Below are 16,376 nucleotides of genomic sequence, written 5' to 3'. Positions count from 1 at the left end.
AGCATGACGTGAGGAGGGCATTCAAGAGAGTGAACATCAGGAAGGCAGCAGGACCAGATGGCATCACAGGTCGGGTTCTGAAGGCCTGCGCTGACCAGCTAGCACCGGTGTTCACCGAGATCTTCAACCTCTCCCTGGAACAGTCCATAGTCCCCTCATGCTTTAAGCAGTCCACCATTGTTCCTGTCCCCAAGAAACCGCAGCCCACCTGCCTAAACGACTATCGCCCTGTAGCCCTCACATCAGTGGTGATGAAGTGCTTTGAGAGACTGGTCAGAGACTTCATCATTGCATCACTACCAGACACACTGGATCCACTACAGTTTGCATACAGACATAACCGCTCCACGGAGGATGCCATCTCACACCTCCTCCACACCACAACAAGTCACCTGGACTGCAGAAAAGGGAATTATGTAAAAATGCTGTTTGTGGACTACAGTTCAGCGTTTAACACCATAATTCCCTCCACACTCACCTCCAAGTTGGAGGTCCTTGGTCTCAGCACATCCTTGTGCCAATGGATCTCCAGCTTCCTGAAGGACAGACAGCAAGCCGTACGGATGGGTAAACACACCTCATCCTCCATCACCCTAAGCACTGGAGCCCCTCAAGGTTGTGTTCTGAGCCCCCTGCTGTACTCACTGTACACTTATGACTGTGTGGCCACTTCCAACTCCACCACCATCATTAAGTTTGCTGATGACACTGTTGTGTTGGGCCTGATCTCAGACAACGACGAGACGGCCTACATACAGGAGATTAAGAACCTGGAGAGTTGGTGCCAGGTGAATAGTCTACACCTGAACATCAGCAAAACTAAGGAGCTGATAGTGGACTTCAGTACGAAGCAGGAGCGGTCGTACCAGCCGATCACGATCAGCGGGACTCCAGTGGAGAGAGTGGACAGCTTCAGATACCTGGGTGTTCACATCACGCAGGACTTGACTTGGTCCTGTCATACCAGCACCCTGGTGAAGAAGGCCAGGCAGCGTCTGTACCATCTGAGACGCTTAAAGGACTTTAGACTTCCCTCTCGGGTGCTTAAGACTTTTTACACCTGCACCATCGAGAGCGTCCTGACGGGCAGCATCACTTCCTGGTTCGGGAACTGCACTATGCAGGACAGACGAGCCCTCCAGAGGGTGGTGCGTTCAGCGGAACGTACCATTCACACCGAGCTCCCTAACCTGCAGGACATCTACAGCAAGCGGTGCCTGACCAGGGCCAGGAAGATAGTGAAGGACCTCAGCCATCCCAACAATGGACTCTTTTCTCTGCTGCGTTCAGGGAGACGCTTCCGCTCCATGAAGGCGAACACAGAGAGAATGAGGAGGAGCTTCTTCCCGCAGGCCATTCGGAGTCTAAACCACTCTCCACTCTAATCACATCACCCCACACTTCCACTTTGCACATTTTTCAAGTACAATCTGCACTAATTTGTAGAAGGTACGGAAGGATAAATGAGTGGGACTTACATACCATTTGTCTTTGTCTTTAGTATCCTTTTACTCACTTATACACTTTACTGCACTGCACAGCACAGCACACGGACACTTTATCACTGACATACACTTTACTTTTTATAGAATCTATATAGAATCATATTCTATTTTTTATTCTCATATCTATTTGTTATTTTATTTTATTGCTAGTTTATTCTGTATATATGGTTACTGTACTTTTTCTATTTGTATTTTTGTAAACTTGAGGTTTTTCTAATTTTGTTGGACAATTTGTTGGACAGTCGTACAATACATTTCACTACATGTCGTACTACGTATGTATATGTATGTGACAAATAAAATTTGAATTTGAAATTTGAATTTGGATGTGGATTGGGCACATCTTTCAAATAGAGCAAGAATGACCCGGATTGCCCTCTTCTGGGCACCAGAGGGGAAATGAAAGAGAGGAAGACCAAAGAACAACTACCTTTGAGCAAAACTTAAGTCCCAACGATAACATTTAGAATTTGGCCCAAAACAGACAGGAGTGGCTTCTCTTCATTGGAGGTCACGTAACCAGCTCCACATGTACAGACTTTCTAACATTGTAAATTAGCTTGGTAGCTTGCCTAGTACATCACTGCATTTGCAATGTGAAGCACTTGGGTTTAACCCTCTGGGCCCCGAGGGTGTTTTGGGGGCCTGGAGAACTTTCGACATGCCCTGACATTTGTGCTTTTTTCAGTTGCTTATAAAAGTATAAATGGCTAAAGTCTAATAACACTGTAAACAGCAAAAACTGGGCTACAATAATGTTAGCACCATTTATGTACATGATTGTGTTTTTGAGAAATCAACGTTTATGCATGGTTAGTGAAAAACTAAATTTTTTAAGTCATGACCATAAATAAAACCATAAAACACATACAGAACATTTGTTCACAAGACTTTTGAGAACCAGATCTTGTAGCCTAGAATTTTTGCTTCAAAATTATGTGAAAATCATCTTGTTTATTTGCTCACAGAAAACAATACATTGATTAAAATTTTTAATGTTTTGTTATTGAAAGCCAATATGCGAGGGAGTGGTAATGGGCTTGAATATTAAGTGATTTTCACCTGAGAGACAAAGGGCCCTCCCCTAAAGCTGCTAATGGCCCATCAGTGTGACTGTGACAGGTAAGAGAGTGTGAGGAGACTGAAAAAATGGGTTTTTTAAATGATTTGTATTTTATTTACAACACAGTATAATCAAAACATACATAATGAAGGTCAAAGACACATTATTGTGAACACTGATCTAACCACAGAGATGTGAACAGACTTTGACTCGTTCCTGCAACAGATTCTGTTCAACAAGTGAAACAAATAAATCATACCTGATATTTACGTGTTATTTAAGTGTTTCTGCTACTGTCCATGGATTCAAGAAGAAACTGTTGAACTTCTGATGTTGGTGCAGCGCTCTCAGAGGAAAACAGTTGGAAGAGACTGAAAGTCAGCAGGATTCATCGTCTGTGGTGCAGCTGTCTGATTCAATAAAATACAAACAACCAAAAAAAGAGAAAAAACATTTGTGAGCATGTTTATATCAGGAGCACCTATATATATATATGTTTTGTAGTCATAGACTCATTCATGCTTTGTATTATCGTAAAAAGACATTTTATTTTTGAGAAACTAATTATTATTGTTTAGCACGCTATTAAATCTATTTTTGAACAGAGTAGACTATTAATAATAAACATGTTCTAAACATACTTAGACTTGTAGCATTCATCATGTTACAATGTACTCTCATATTACTTTTATTGTTTTATATAGAGCATGAAAACATACTCGCGCCGTAAGAAATTTAAATACAATGAATTGCCCATCATATTCAAAATGTTTTACTGGATTTCAAACATTTTAGTCAGGAATTATAGTTTGGGGGAAAACCCAACTATGATTATGTAGTCATATAGCCATCCTGAACATCATGTATGATTTTATAGTATAGAAGATATGATTCTGCAGTCATAGACTCACGTATGCTTTGTACTATAAAAAGATGAACTTTGCACTATAAAAAATATATTTTATATCTGAGAACTAATAGTTATTGTTTAGCACGTTATTAAAATATATTTGTGAACAGATTATTAATAATAAACATGGTCTAAACATCTTAGATGTGTAGCATTCATCGTGTTGTAGTTTGGGAACAACCCAACTAGTAATATGTTCAAGTTTATGTCACAATAACACGTTAACTAATGCAAAACATAAACATTACTTACTCATCAGATCGATCTTCTCTACTTGATGAACTCTTGCTGTTATTTTGAGGGAAATCCAGCCTTTACTCAGCGCGTCTTCCAGAAACTAACAGTATAGCAGCGATGAACAGTCTCCGTGTTTATGTTGGGCGTCTCCAGGCGCGCATGGGTCACGTGGTTATTTACATGTGAACACGAGGGGACGGGATCGCATTAAAAATAATGAGTTAGACGGGACAGACTGACTTCATTTGAAAGAAGACACTTCAAGCTGTCTATAGATATAACTCATGTCTGTGTATTGAGTATTCGCTGAGTTACACTTCATTTTAGTGACGTGTTTCTGAAAACAGATCGCGGAGACGGAGAAGACAGAGAGCGCACACTGTTTGTTTTCTTTATTCTTCAAAAGCACAAAGTTTAGTTGTTATTATGAGTGTATACAAATAAAAGTAGACCCCTTACAGATTCGAATGGTTTATTGCTCTTATCTGAACGATCAAAAATGGCAGAGTAATTCAAGCTCATTTCTGCCTTATCAGGAAAATCTGCCCCAAAACGCGTATTCGCGTTTGTCGGGCTCAGAGGGTTAAGTCCTGACACACAGCTTAAACACTAAATTTGTACGGTTGCTTAAGCAAATGCATTTTTTCACACCTTTGCTTTCATTAACAATACAGGTATGAAGTTTGTTCTTTTCAAACGTGATACAGCATTAACCTTTTAGTTTCACTCAATTGATATTTAATTTCCAAACTGCTGCAATATGAATACAAAAACCAATGCAATGCAATAAAACGCTGGCATTTTTGTGGTTATCTGCTTCAAAAAAAAAAAAAATAATTTTGAAAGCACTGTGAAATGTGCAAGAGACCATATATCATTTCACAGAAATGTTGCCTTAGGCTTGTTTTCCCATTGATCCTGGGCTGTAATTGCACACTTTCTCCTTTTCAGACAAAACATGCAGGACTGGAACAACATGAGTGCAAATGAGCACACAGTTTTCTTTTCCCCCACAAGTATTCCTTTAAGTCTCAAAGAGGTCGGAATGTGCAGCATATAATCATATCCTGTCCTGTATTTAACTTCACAAGAGTCGTGTAAGCCCACACTAAGTCTGCTGTACTCACTGCCGACCAGTGTCACTCAAAAAAGTAATCCACTACAAATGACTAATTACTTCTTTAAAATTGTCATTTGATTACATTACTGCATTTTAAAAGTAATTAGATTACTAATTATTTTACAAGTTTACTTTATCAAACCTAAAAAATACACTACAAAGTGAAACTCATAGTTATTTCATTAATTTAAAGTATTATTTATTATTCAAGTAACATAAGTTTTATTTGTATACACTCGCAATAAACAAAATATATTTTTTGTAAAATAAAGAAAACAAGGGTGCGCTTTCTGCATTCTCAGTCTCCATGAATATCTTCCTGAAACGAGTCACTAAAATGAACGAAAATTACATGAGAAATATATCTAAAAAAGCTTGAAGTGTCTATTCTTAAATGAAGTCATGTCGACAACAAATATTGTCTGATAAAATAATCCGTATGAAACCAACGCGAGATACAGTCTTTTCCATCTGAGCTCACCTATAATGTGGTCATGCCCACGCACATCGCGCGCTATAAGATAATCATCCACGCAAAACCAAGCACGAATATGTGAATGCCCACATCACCTCTGTAAACAAAGAAAGATTTATCAAGTTCAGATCGGCTACTTTTTGTTTTTGGAAGAAGATACACTGTGCGTAATAAGCCTTGAATTTACCTCAGAAGAAGAATGCGATGTAATGCGGGAGTCATTTATTTTTACTTTATTAGTGTTACTGTGACAAACTTGTACACATTCTTTTTTTGAACTTTTCCAAAACTATAATGCCAGACTAAAATATGTGAAATCGAGTGCAACATTTTGAAATAATCTAAGCAACCTTTCATTGCATTTAATGTTGTAGGACTCGTCTGCATTTTAGCTCGCAATCTCCGATGATTTATTAAAGGGCAAACTGATGCGCAAAACATGATTTTTACTTCATATTTTTAACACTGCATTTGTAACTTAAGTAATGTAATTGTATTGACATTAGTAACTATAATCAAATTACATAAATTTAAAATGTAATGCATTGCATTACTGCGTTACCAGGAAAAGTAATTAGAATACAGTAATGTGTTACTATGTAATGTGTTATAACCAACTCTGCTGCTGACTCTGTCAGCAAATAGCCTTGCTACTCTGCTTGTGTTTTCACACAGGACAGACATGTATTTCTGGTCGGAGTGCAGTATGCTGCCTCAGTTTTTGCGAATAATGATGCCATCTATTCCCTGTGTGAGGCGGTGTGTGTGTGTCGGAGGCACAGAGCTGTAACGTGGGAAAGGCCATCTGAGGAGAGTGCAACCATGCAGAAAAACTCATGTGAACACAAGCATACACACTCATGCTATGAAGAGCTGCACTCTGCCCTCACTGTCCTTGCATGACCAGTCATAACAGTGCAACAGGAGCAGGCGTTTAAGGAGCATAATGCAGAAAATATCAGAAAAGAGATATTGATGTAAATTATAGACTTATAAAAAACACTAGCAGCACCATTGGACAGTCATGAAATCAGAGATTAACACCATATTAGTTTGATGTATATCTTATGGTACTAAATAAATACCACGTTCAAATACCTATAGCAAAAGTTGGTGAAGGAAGATTTGAGATCATACTACACAAAAGGATGGACTTGTGCTAGTTTTGAACTCATAATCCATGTTTGAAGTGAATCAGACACATATGCAACCAGCTTTTCTTTTCTCTGTAACCTCAATACTGATATATGTTAATGGTAATGAACAACAGCATTTCTTGTCAAAAGCCAGATTGAAACAGGGCGTCAACTTAAAGAAGGCCTATTATACATTTTTTTTACAATTTGTAATACTGTATAAGTCTCAGGTGTCCACAGAAAGTATCTGTGAAGTTTCAGTTCAAAATATCCCACAGATCATTTATTATATAATTTTGAAAATGCCTATTTTTAGTGGAAGCAGGAACAGGCTGTTTTTCTGCATGTCTCTTTAAATGCAAATGAGCTGCTTCTCCCCTCCCCCTTTTCCAGAATAGTGCTGTGTACTCAATGGCAGTGCCGTGGGTGAAAACCTGCAGATTAAGGGGCGGTGATATTATAATAAGATCCCCTTTCTACATCATGGGGGGAGCGAAATCTGAGGGGCTCGTTTTTTCACAACCTTGCAGAGAAAAGCAAAAAATAAAAAAATAAATAAAAAAAACAATATGGGTTGTTCTTTTTCATGTTTTCTGGGTTGGTAGATGCACCAGGGATGCGATTATAGCACTCAAGCACAGGAAAAAGTCAGATTTTCATGATATGTAACCTTTAAGGCAAATTTGAGGTACTGTAAAACAAAATTATGCCTTATAGCAAATAAAACCAAGAATATTTTTTACAATAAAAGACTATGTCCCTGATTTCTACTTCAAAATTTCATGCTATTTGCCATTTCTTAGTAATTATTTGTGATATTTACTATCAATTTCTGAGTGAAAATTATTTCAAAGTAAATCCAACACCATTTCTTTTCTTTTGGTACTTTCTTGTTAGTACTATTCTACAGAAACAAAAGGACCTCAAACAGAGCACTTGACTCTTGAGTAGGAACACAGGTGTATCTGAACAGCTGATGGGATGGGCTAAGCTATTAGTTAATTTGGTAGCGAGGATGAAATGATTTTATTAAATATAAACTCATTGACATGGCAACGGCAGTGTGAACGAAGACAGCAGATGGTGTTTTCATTAGAAGAATGCATTTGATAAAAGCATAAACCGCCTGACTTTGTTAGTATATCCTCTCTGTCCTGATCATATTACATGTTTCTAATCTCACTGCGGACAAACACTGCCTATGTGAAAAAAGAGTCTGTCCATTTGAAAAATAAACCAAATCAGTGGAATATATTACATATAAAAAATGCAGTCACAGAACTGCCTTTCTTTTTTAAGAGTGGAATAAGTCTGCATACAGTATGACACTTTTTGATATTTTTGGATGGGTGGTTGCTAGGGTGTTAAGGTGTTTTTAGCACAATACAGTTGTGCTGTTGTGTGTGGACATTTCTTACTGACCCAAGTCAAAAGAATCCACACCCAAGTCTCTATGGCATTATGGTCTATTCAACATTAGCCTTGTGTCTTTGCTTCAATTGATTTTTTTTTGTTTCCACCAGTTTTATCATCCACCACAAAAATGAAATATCACTTCTCTCTTCAAAACTGGAGTCTTCTGCAAAAGCTTTTACTGCAAGCTACTTACTTTAGGTTCAAGTAAGACTAAGCATTGTGATGCACAGCATGAACAAACCTATCAAAAGCATGTATGTATTGATTGATGCCTCATTTTATCGTTCAGTGGTTAGCAGTAAAGCATAGCTAAGAAACACAGATTTTACATCCACCACATCTATACTGAAATTACATAGCTCATGGGACATGTTTAGAAAGTGTGGCTGACCAGGGGCCAGTGAATAAAAAAACCTGCCAGTAGTAACAATTAAGGCTGTTGATTTAACACATTTAATGCAACCTGCTCGGTCTAGACTTGTACATCATCTTACATTGCATGCAGTTTCTGATGAACATGATGCAGGACAATGAATGACTGCATGATGTAGTCTATTAGAATGCATATAGAAAGCATTAGAATCATATACCCCGATGGCAAAAAAAAAGCCCCTGTATGGGTTTTTGTCATATTTTTATATCATATTCATAGTCATCAATAGCAATATCACATGTGCAACAGCGATGTTTTTCACCCCAAATATCTGCACAATTGCAAATGTGATATTAATTTTATGCAACAATTTAATATTGTGTTATATTTCAGACACAGTATTGTCATTGACCAGTTTCACCAACTAAAATAGTTCCAGTCAAAGCCACTGTAGAACCTCTGTTTGTCTCTGAGCAACACAGCGCTGTTTTGTTACTGAATGAATCCACGATTCTGAACAAATCAAGTGAGCCAACGATTCATTGTAATAAAGACAGTTACTCTCTTCGTTTCTGAGTGACTCATTTGAACAAATTGGTTGAATGAATGACTTACTCATTAAGAAAGCAACATAATGTCACTAACTGGAGGTTTTTCATTTAAAAAAAATATAATTTCAATAGTCATTGTTTATTTAAAACGTATTAATCTCACTGAATTATTTATGAAATTCTAATTGCAGTGTAAATGTATTCATGCCACCTTTGAACAGTCTGTGTTAATATACCTAAAAGCCACTTCAGATGCAGCTTCTCAAAAACAATGTTATGGCACCATTGTAGCTTTAAAAGCTAGTTAAATAAATTCAATGTTGAATCAAAATATTCCTATCTAAAGCATTTTGTAAGGCCTATTCAATGCTTTTCTCATTTAACACAATAATGTAGGATTGCTTCAGTCTGTCCCTGTCTGTTGTGCTGCTGAGAGGTTTGCGTTTGTAGCTCCGCTTTTTTATTGAATCTTTACCTTACTTTCACTCTCTGTTGTTTAAAGTGATAATATATAACTTAATTCCCACCATATTTCTGGTATTATCTATCAAACTAATCTAACTAATTTGATCGTTCGCTTTTTAAAACCATTCTATTTCTATTCGTGCCTATTATTGTTTTCTTTTTTCTCGCTCCGTTTTCATTACTCTCTCACTCCGTTTTTCACGAGTTCATCAAACAGTGGTAAGTTAAGTTGGTATCATTCATCAGTCACGGTGAGTAATGGCTTCTTCTCCTGCTATTGTTGTTTGCACTTCATGTCACATGTACAGTTTATCTCTCTCTGTCGGCAACGAGGGATTCACATGTGATAAATGCAGGGAAATAGGCTGACAGAGAAGGTTTCAGAATTAGAGACACACATCCAAACTTTAGTTGAGGACAGTAAGAATGTGAGGGCTGTAGATACTGCTTTGGATGTGACTAGCTCAGGGAGTCCTGTACATTGTTCGGTTCTGGCATTAGAGCCCATGCAGCAGGGCAACTGGGTGACTGTGAGGCGGCCTAGTCACGGGTCAAAACACCGCTCATCCATTCCGATCAGAAAATCAAACAGGTTCTCCCCACTCAGTGACGCACCCACTGAGAAACCTGATGAAAGTGCTCTAGTTATTGGCGATTCTATTGTACGGAACGTGAAAATACAGACACCAGCCACCATAGTCCAATGTTTACCGGGAGCCAGAGCACCTGACATCTTGGCAAATTTAAAAGTGCTGGCTAATGCTAAACATAAATTCAGTAAGATTTTTATCCACGTCGGCGCTAATGATGTTCGACTTCGCCAGTCGGAGATCACTAAAAATAATTTTAAAGAGGTGTGTGAACTTGCAAATATGATGTCAGACACTGTAATATGCTCTGGTCCGCTCCCTGCTTACCATGGCGATGAGATTCATAGCAGACTGTCGTCACTCAATGGCTGGATGTCTAAGTTGTGCCCGAAGAATAACATAGACTTTATAGACAATTGGACAAGTTTGTGGGGCAGACCTGACCTGTTGAAAAGAGATGGTCTTCATCCCTCTTGGGGTGGTGCCGCTCTTCTCTCTAGAAATATGGCACATAGTCTTAGAGTTCGTACTTGACTAACTGTGGCCCAGGTCAGGAAGCAGACTGACTGGCTAAACCGACCGTCTGCTGGCCGCCTCACGTCACAGAAGTCAGTTAATTCTCAGCACATAGAGACTCCTTCACCTAGATATCACACTATAGAGACTGTGTCTGTTCCCCGAACTAGAAAATACAGAAAACATGCAAACCAAATTAAGAGTAACAATTTAATTGATGTTCAACAAATAAAAAATGTTTACAATACAGAGAAACAATTGATAAAACTTGGCTTACTGAATATCAGGTCCCTTTCTACAAAAGCACTTTTTGTAAATGATTTGATCAATGATAATTATCTAGATTTGCTCTGTTTGACAGAAACATGGCTAAAACCAGATGACTACATTACTTTAAATGAGTCCACCCCCCAAGATTACTGCTATAAAAATGAGCCACGTCCGAAAGGTAAAGGGGGAGGCGTTGCTACAATTTATAGCAATATTCTCAGTATTTCTCCGAGGCTTTAAGTATAACTCGTTTGAAGTTATGGTGCTGCGTATAACATTATCTAGAGAAACACGTGTTAGTGATAAATCCCCTGTGATGTTTGTACTGGCTACTGTATACAGGCCACCAGGGCACCACACAGACTTTATTAAAGAATTTGCAGATTTTCTATCTGAGTTAGTGCTGGCTGCAGATAAAGTCTTAATTGTTGTCAATTTTAATATCCATGTTGATAATGAAAAAGATGCATTAGGATCAGCATTCATAGACATTCTGAACTCTATTGGGGTTAGACAACACGTTTCCGGACCTACTCATTGTCGAAATCATACTCTAGATTTAATACTGTCACATGGAATTGATGTTAATGGTGTTGAAATTCTGCAGCAAAGCGATGATATCTCAGATCATTATCTAGTCTTGTGTACACTCCATATAGCTAAAACTGTCAATTCTACTCCTTGTTACAAGTATGGTAGAACCATCACCTCTACCACAAAAGACTGCTTTGTAAGTAATCTTCCTGATTTATCTCAATTCCTCAGCATATCCAACAGAGCAGAAAAACTTGAAGTAACAGAAACTATGGACTCTCTCTTTTCTAGCACTTTAGATACAGTTGCTCCTTTACGCTTAAGGAAGATCAAAGAAAACAGTCAGACTCCGTGGTATAATGAGCATACTCGCACCTTAAAGAGAGCAGCCCGGAAAATGAAGCGCAGATGGAGGAAAACAAAACTAGAGGTATTTAGTATAACCTGGAGGGAAAATACCCTATCCTACAGAAAAGCATTAAAAACTGCTAGATCTGCTTACTTTTCGTCTCTTCTAGAAGAAAACATAATATAGACATAATCCCCGGTATTTATTCAATACAGTCACTAAATTATCGAAAAATAAAGCATCAACAGGTGTTGGCATTTCCCAAGAGCACAGCCGTAATGACTTTATGAACTACTTTACTTCCAAGATCGATTCTATCAGAGATAAAATTGTAACCATGCAGCCGTCAGCTACACTATCGCATCAGATACACTATAGATCCCCTGAGGAACAATTCCACTCATTCTCTACTATAGGAAAGGAAGAATTGTATACATTTTTTAAATCATCTAAACCAACAACATGTATGTTAGACCCTATTCCATCTAAACTACTAAAAGAGCTGCTTCCAGAAGTCATAGATCCTCTTTTGGCTATTATTAATTCATCACTGTCATTAGGATATGTCCCCAAAACCTTCAAATTGGCTGTTATTAAGCTTCTCATTAAAAAAACACAACCCCAAAGATCTAGTTAATTACAGACCGATCTCAAATCTCCCTTTTCTGTCAAAGATACTAGAAAAGGTAGTATCCTCGCAATTATATTCCTTCTTAGAGAAAAATAGTATTTGTGAGGAATCAGGATTTAGACCGTATCATAGTACTGAGACTGCTCTCATTAGAGTTACAAATGACCTGCTTCTATCATCTGATCGTGGTTGTATCTCTTTATTAGTTCTACTGGATCTTAGCGCTCGACACTATCGACCACAACATTCTTTTAAATAGACTAGAACACTTTGTTGGCATTAGTGGACGTGCATTAGCATGGTTCAAATCGTACTTATCTGAACGCCATCTGTTCGTAGCAGTGAATTAAGAGGTATCATATCAATCACAAGTGCAGTATGGAGTACCTCAAGGCTCAGTACAAGGGCCGTTACTTTTCACGCTTTACATGTTACTCTTAGGATATATTATCAGGAGACATGGTGTTAGTTTTCACTGTTATGCTGATGATACTCAGCTCTATATTTCTTCGCGGCCCAGTGAAACACACCAAATTGAGAAACTAACAGAATGCATAGTCGATATAAAAAACTGGATGACGAGTAACTTCTTACTGCTAAATTCTGAAAAAACAGAGATGTTAATTATCAGATCTAAAAACCCCACATGTAATAACCTAGAACACTATCTAACCCTTGACAGCTGCTCTGTCAATTCTTCTTCATCAGTTAGGAACCTAGGTGTGCTGTTTGATAGCAATCTTTCATTTGAAAGCCACGTTTCTAGCATCTGTAAAACTGCGTTTTTTCCATCTCAAAAACATATCTAAATTGCGACCTATGCTCGCAATGTCAAATGCAGAAATACTAATTAATGCATTTATGACCTCAAGGTTAGACTATTGTAATGCTTTGAGTGGTAGTTCTGCACACTTGATCAACAAATTACAGTTGGTCCAAAATGCAACAGCTAGAGACCTTACTAGAACCAGGAAGTACGACCATATTAGCCCGGTTCTGTCAACACTGCATTGGCTCCCTATCAAACATCGTATAGATTTTAAAATCTTGTTACTTACTTATAAAGCCCTGAATGGCTTAGCGCCTCAGTACTTGAGCGAGCTCTTATCAAATTATAGTCCTCCACGTCCGCTGCGTTCTCAAAACTCTGGCCATTTGATAATACCTAGAATATCAAAATCGACTGCGGCCGGCAGATACTTTTCCTATTTATCACCCAAACTCTGGAACAATCTACCTAATACTGTTCGGGAGGCAGACACACTCTGTCAGTTTAAATCTAGATTAAATACACATTTCTTTAACCTGGCGTACACATAACACACTAATACACTTCTATTATTCAAATCCGTTAAAGAATTGTTAGGCTACATTAATTAGATCAACCGGAACCGGGAACACTCCCCATAACACATGATGTACTCGCTACCTCATAAGAAGAATGGCATCTACGCTAATATTTGTTTGTTTCTATTTTGTTTCTCAGTCCGTGTCCGGATCAGATGGTGGATCGGCGCCGGGAGATGATGTATGTGGTCCTGATCGTCGGCGGAGGCCGGACACCTGGATGAGCCCCGGGGACATATCCCCAGTGAAGACCTCAACTTAAAATACAATAAAACTTAATATAAAACAAATAACTAAAAATATATTAAAATACCGAACTACATAATACTATTATTGTTAGAAATGGCAACAAAATAAAAATAGAAATATAATACATGCATACATTTGAAATTTTAATTAAAACAATGAGTAAACAATAATATCCTGGCCAGAGGAGAACTGGCCCCCCGACTGAGTCTGGTTTCTCCCAAGGTTTTTTTTTTTTCTCCATTCTGTCACAGGGGAGTTTTGTTTCCTTGCCGTTGTCGCCTCTGGCTTGCTCAGTTGGGGACACTTAATTTCTAGCTATTATCGTCAATTTGATTTCACAGATACTATTTAACTAAACTGAGCTAGACAATGAATTCAATAATGAAATGCCTTTAACTGAAAATTGAGTGTTAATTCCACTCAAATAATAATGAAAGTTCATTGGACTTAATTGAAATAAGTTCTGTAAACTCAAAATGTCATTGTAGTAAGGTGAACTTAAAATGATTGCGTTTTCTAGTTCCCAGCATGCTTTGCATCAGACAACAAGGAAAATAAATGTAGAAATTAAGTGTTATTTTGTGTGTTTTTGCACAAGATTAGCATATAAAGACGTAAGTTAGTACTTAAATGTTGTGTTATATTAGGATTTACATAGGTTTCTGTTAAGATGGTTTTTGGTGTTACCGTTGTGGTGAAGAGTAGAGCCTGTGGTTAGGTTGAGGATGAACAGCAAAATTTAAAGACTATATACTGCGTGTTGTTTGACTGTTTACGCACAAGTGTGTTGTGAGTCTTTTAGATAACTACATTAACCCGCCAGTGTTCTGTTGCAAACTAGCACTTAACTATAAAGATCTGAATGAATGTGCTGTTTATGGAAGCAAGTTGTACATAATTATCATTATGATGAGTGAGCTGGGATCATGGAAGTGAGGCTTGGCTTGGCTCCCATTGCTCTTAGCCCCACCCCACTTGTCATAAAAAAAAGAATTGAGTTCATTTCCTCAAATGTTTTGAGTATTCTTAACGTAGTGGCTTTTACAGTGTAGCTCTTATTTGGGGGGGGGGGGTTATTTACAACAACAAGGCAACAAAATGTTGCCTTTTTATTTACATTAAAAAGGCAACATTAAAATTTAAAATACAGCTTACTATTTCCACTTTACATGCGATTATCTTCTATATACTTATTACATATTGACTGAGGTGAGGTGCTTTCTTGGTTTAAGATAGTATGTTGAAGGTCCAGTCCAGCTGCTGTTAAACTGTTTGCAGTCAAGCTTTTGACATTTGCTCTTATCACAAGTCTTTACTGACACAAATCTTAAATTTGAAGGTTGGAATGTGAAAATCATTGACTGTAACGCTGACATTTAATTAGCGCTTCTCCAGTGGTTTGTTTTGACTGTCGGCGTCCCTTTCATAAACGCACACAACATGGATAAACTACAACAGGCAAATGTGCCAGCTATGTGAACACTAGGGCTGGGTTGACAATATTCATTTCTCGTTTTTTATCTTAATTTTGATGAACCAAGATCTTTTAGTCTATGGTGTTTTGTTTCATACATGAACGGTCACTAAACATTATTTATAGCATGCCTGCAAATCAATAATCACAATACACTTTGTGCTTTGTTACTTCCCATATGAAGCAAAGTCTCAGCTTTCAAATTATTATTCGTTTTCTATGTAGCAATAAATTAACATGAATGAACATCAGAAGGTACACTGAAAGACGTAACAGAACTTGTTACATTTCATGTAATCACTCAAACATTAATAACGCAAACAATAAATACGTCATGAAATGTTGCATTTACCTCAGGAAAGTCATTCAATGCCCATAGATAGAAAAAGGAACATGTTGCTAAATACAGAAACTATATTACACATTTATTATATTTTTATTTAACTGTTAGTGATATTTTCATAATGTAATGTACAGTATGTTTGAATAAATCTTTTATGAAACAAAGTTCAAATATAGCTGCAAGTAGCGATAGTGGGCCCAAGCCGTCAGTGCAAACGCCACCCCGGTGGCATCAAGAAAATGGTGCCCAGCGGGCAGAAGTGGAAAGAGTATGAAAATATTCTACTCAAGTAAAAGTACCATTACCTTAATGAAATTTTTACTTAAGTACAAGTTAAAGTACCGGTCTAAAAATCTACTCAAGTAAAAGTAAAAAGTAGCTCATTTAAATTTTACTCAGAGTAAAAATTACTTAGTTACTTTTTAACAGTTGGAGGGACGCAAAAATGGGATAAGCCAAGGGTGTCAAACTCAGCTCCTGGAGGGCCACAGCCCTATAAAGTATGGATATCAGCTGGATCGGCTGTGTTTAATTAGGGTTATATCTATACTAATCTAATCATTTAGGCTTATTTGAAAACTACATGGTATGTGTGTTGGAGCAGGTTTGGAACTAAACTCTGCAGGTCTGCAGCTCTCCAGGAACTGAGTTTGACACCCCTGGGATAGGCCTATAAATCTCAGACTAGTTGTTTTTAATTAACGGAATCAGTTATTTGGAATATTAAGACCAGGCAAATTAAATCAATATCAACAAAATTCATCTTTGCAGTGCAGAGCAAACACAGAAGCTTCATCTGAAGTGGCATTTAGATGTAGTTAC

The 16,376-nt window shown here is 37.7% G+C and overlaps 1 protein-coding gene across 6 annotated transcripts in view; it reads right to left on the bottom strand.

Annotated features, from left to right (window-relative positions):
• Positions 1 to 16,376, bottom strand: part of LOC306885548 (thyroid hormone receptor beta-like) — a 128,921-nt gene that overhangs the window by 46,618 nt on the left and 65,927 nt on the right. The window contains exon 4 of one of the 6 annotated variants that reach the window (XM_079442151.1): positions 2,828 to 2,978. The exons of the other annotated variants lie outside the window; for them this stretch is intronic. The gene's annotated coding sequence lies outside the window, so the exon portion shown is untranslated. The remainder of the gene's footprint in view (positions 1 to 2,827; positions 2,979 to 16,376) is intronic. 6 annotated transcript variants of the gene reach the window in all.

This window comes from Barbus barbus (genome assembly GCF_936440315.1).
Source record: "Barbus barbus genome assembly, chromosome: 19".
Classification (NCBI taxonomy): Eukaryota; Metazoa; Chordata; class Actinopteri; order Cypriniformes; family Cyprinidae; genus Barbus; species Barbus barbus.
The sequence above is the reverse complement of the archived record's forward strand: the minus strand, read 5'-3'. Positions and strand labels throughout refer to the sequence as shown.